The sequence below is a fragment of the Coptis chinensis genome, chromosome 1, assembly GCF_015680905.1.
Source record: "Coptis chinensis isolate HL-2020 chromosome 1, ASM1568090v1, whole genome shotgun sequence".
In the NCBI taxonomy this organism is placed as follows: domain Eukaryota; kingdom Viridiplantae; phylum Streptophyta; class Magnoliopsida; order Ranunculales; family Ranunculaceae; genus Coptis; species Coptis chinensis.
The window spans coordinates 30,492,438-30,496,380 of NC_141456.1; the positions used below are offsets into that span (position 1 = coordinate 30,492,438).

Genomic DNA, 3,943 nt, shown 5'->3' on the forward strand with positions numbered 1-3,943 from the left:
CATCAGAGGCTCTTAGAAACTCATAGAATTCCAAATCTTGCTTGGTCGCATATACATAATTATGGTATTCATCTACATCTTTGAAAAATTCATCAATCTCGTCCAAGGAGTTGAAATTATGATTTTTGTCTTCTTCCATAAGAGGGGTATCTACTAGTGTGGGGACGAAAGCGTCGGCCACACTAATGTGAGATACAAAACTCTCAATGGAGTTCACTTCTCCTTCTATAGGCAAATCTAGTTGTCCCTGCTTGAGTCTAAACATGTTAACCTCCATAGAAAGATTTCCAAAAGAAAGAGTCATTGAGCCATCCCGACAATTCATTTGGGCATTGGCAGTTGCCATGAAAAGACGCCCTAAGATGATGGGAATAGAATCATGAGCAGTTTTTGTGTCGAGGATAACGAAGTCAATTGGGTTGTAAAAATCCTGAACTTTAACGAGAATATTTTCAACTATGCCTTTGGGATACTTAATAGAACGATCGGCTAACTGCAAAGTCATTTTGGTTGATTGAAGTTTTGTTAGACCTAGTTGTTTATATAAATAAAAAGGAAGTAAGTTAACACTCACCCCTAGGTCTAATAAAGCAATTGTTATGAAGGTATTACCTAAGGTGCATTGTACAGTAGGATGACCAGGGTCCTTGTACTAAACAATTCCATTATGTTCAGATAAAGAGGGATATTGTTCAGTTAAGAAGGCCTCGTGGGGTATGTTGGTTTTCCTCTTCTTGGTGCACAACTCTTTTAGAAACTTAGCGTGTCCAGGTAGACTTTTTATAACATCTAGAAAATGTAGGTTTATAGTCAGATTTTTAAACACTTCCCTAATCTCATCAAAATTCTCGTCTTTTTTAGACACAATTAGTCTCTGGGGATATAGTGGTTTATCTCTATATTTAGCATAAGGGTCAACAATATTATTAGTCTTTGCTTTATCTTTAGTCGTTTTCCATCTAGGTGTCCATATTAGAACCTCTATAGGTGTAGGGTCTTCAATTTCTATTACTGGGTTTTGTAAGGTTTTCCTTTTTGGTTGTGGTTTAACTGGTACTTCTACTGTTGTAAGGTCTTTAGTTTCTATTATAGTATTTGGTATGGTATCATTTTTAGTTTGCGGGTGATCTTTAGGAATAGTCACTTGATTATCAACTACCATACACGAGCGAAGGGGTAGTATTTTGTAGAGTCCCATGGGATTATATTACCATTACACTGAATACTTTTTATTTCGAAGGCGGTGTTTGTTGACTTAGGATTAGGCACTGCTTGACCTAGAAACATGCCTGTTTGGTTATTATTTTGGTTAGGAGACATGTCAATAACCTTTTGGTACAAAGACTGCATCATTTGCATCGTTTGTTTCATCATATTAGAGTTTTGATCATGTTGATCTTTCATCAAGTTGGAGTTTTGTTGCATAATTTGATTTTGTTTTTCCAATAAGGTCACTACTACTACTTCTGTAGATGGTTGACTGGAATTAAGGCTTGTTGAGCGTTCATGTCTTGATGTTGATAGTTCTGGGTCATGGGCACTAAACCTCTATTCTGATTACGTAAGTTCCCTTGTCCTTGATGTTGAGTTAACTGGTTGAAGTATGATGGTTGTGGTGGTGGTTTTGCATAGACAAGAAGAGGACAATAGAAGTCGGAATGCTCAAGACTAAAACAGACATTACAACGAGTAGATTTAATGTTCATGACTAGAGTGGGTTGTTGTTGAACGGAGAGAACATCTACCTTTTAGTGAGGGCATCGATAAGAGTTTTAAACTTCGAATCAGGTTTATCCTCAAAAGAAGAAGTGGAGGCGGGAAGAGTCATTACCTCCCCAATTGTTGTTCCTCTTAGATTGATCTTCTAAGAATTTATAAGCCTCCAAGGCTCCTTTACTAAGAAAACTACCCCCAGTAATGATATCTAGAACCTCTTTATGATAATATGAAAGCCCCTTGAAGAAAGAACGAACAAGCATGTCTTTTGCAAGGTTATGATGCGGACATTCTATGAGAAGATCAGTGAAACGGTTCCAAGCCTCTGAAAAGGATTCATGAGGGTTCTGGTGGAAGAAATAAATCTTTTGAAGCATTTCATCGGTCTTCAGTGGTGGGTAAAACTGTTCCATGAACAATTGAACAAGATTAGCCCATGAGTCCCACGAGTTTGGCGTTTGGCAGATTAACCAAGACGTATTTGCCTTGTCGGCTAGGGTGAATGGAAACACCCTAAGTTTAACTTGATCGGACTTACGCTAGGATGATGGAATCTGAGTGAGAACTTGTTCTATCCTACGATATCTTTGGTAAGGTTTCTCGTGGTCTAAACCATGAAAAATTGGTAACAAGTTAAATATATTAGGGGGAATTCGAAAATCCCCCACTAGGTCTGCAAGAATGATGCACGACTTAGGGCCATCGTTTAGGGCTTTATAAAAATCAGAGAGAGGAGTCTCTTGTTATTTAGCCATTGATACAGGTGTAGTGTGTGAAATTCTAGATAGGTGTGTGGTATTTATGTCTACAAAAAACAAGCCTAATTATACTAGAATTAAACTCCTCTGACAGAAGAAACGAGGATTGAAAGAAGGAGTACCTGAATGCCTCCTTGCTACGGTTATGAATAGCGTCTTGTATACGCGAGCTCAGTGTATTTAACAAGTTAGAAACATTGAATAACTTGAAGAAATAAAAATTTGGACTAACTTGTGAAAATCGGGCTGCTCAAGAAGGGTGGTCGGCGTAAAAATGGCCTTGGTAGAGCGCGTCCGCTCGCTCAAGTCCAACTCGAGTTCGGCGAGCGGTAGTAGGTAGGCGCTCAAAATTTGCCTTGATAAGGCGTGGGTCGTGCTCAGGTTTAACTCGAGTTCTAGGCGCTTCAGCGCAGGGCGTGCTCAAACTTAGCCTTGGATGGGCGTGGGGCGCCCTCAGGCTTTTCCTGGGAATTTTTTTTGTTTCTGAACCAGACAATCACGGTTAGAACCAAACAAGGGTGGGTGGGTTGAGAATGGGGGATTGCCCCTTGGATTCAAGCAATTGAATTCTTGTCCTGAAAGATTTTATCCCCGGCAGCGGCGCCATTTGATAATAGCAAATTTACGTTAACTAACTATCTATGCATAAACACAAATCATCAATTAAATAAACAAGTGCTTAGATCAATATTCCTACTCTAAATTCATTATGCAATATAGAGAGTACGGATTCGTTCCACTCTTAATCTATCAAGACTAAACGAATTCAATTAATCAAACACAAGGAAACAATAGTGAGAACAATGAGAGTAGTGTTGTGATTTATTTAAACTAAAACTAATTATAAATTATTTAAACTAACAATGCAATAAACTAATTATAAATTAAACTAATTTAAACTAAGCAATTAAAAAGTGAATTTAATAAATTTGAAGAACATAGAGGAAGGATTAATCCATCTATGTGAAGTTATGATTATTCTAACTAGTTTCTCATGTTTTAATCTTAACCTTTATTAATCTACACAAGGTAAAACAACAAAAGCCAAAATTTATTATTGATCTCTAACCAATCCTAGCAATCTCTGTACTAAGATATGATTAGCATAAGAGAAATTCTCCTCCACAAAACTCTTTGTGGAGTTTCCTTTCTCTAGTTCAACTTCTATAATCTATATCTCTACACAACTATAAAACTTGAACTTGAAGCACATAAGACAATAAGAAAACTAAAGAAGAACAATCATAACCCTCACATAAACTTCATAAAACTCTTCTAATGGATTTTTTAGCCTAGTTTCATTGGGTTCATTAACAATAAACAATAATAATAAGACATAATTAAATTAAACTAAACTTAATTAAAATAACTTGAATTTGAATTTGAAGATTGAAATATAAACTAAGTATTTTATTCTAAGATTCAAAACTTGTTCTTACAACTAATATAATTGACAGCTAACTAGATTA

General features: G+C 36.5%; 1 non-coding gene across 1 annotated transcript; it reads left to right on the plus strand.

Moving 5' to 3' along the window:
- The first annotated feature begins 1,989 nt into the window (after window positions 1-1,989).
- Window positions 1,990-2,093, plus strand: LOC147523407 (small nucleolar RNA R71). Its single transcript, XR_015206621.1, has one exon. It is a non-coding gene; the product is annotated as a small nucleolar RNA R71 (small nucleolar RNA).
- Window positions 2,094-3,943: the final 1,850 nt, after the last annotated feature.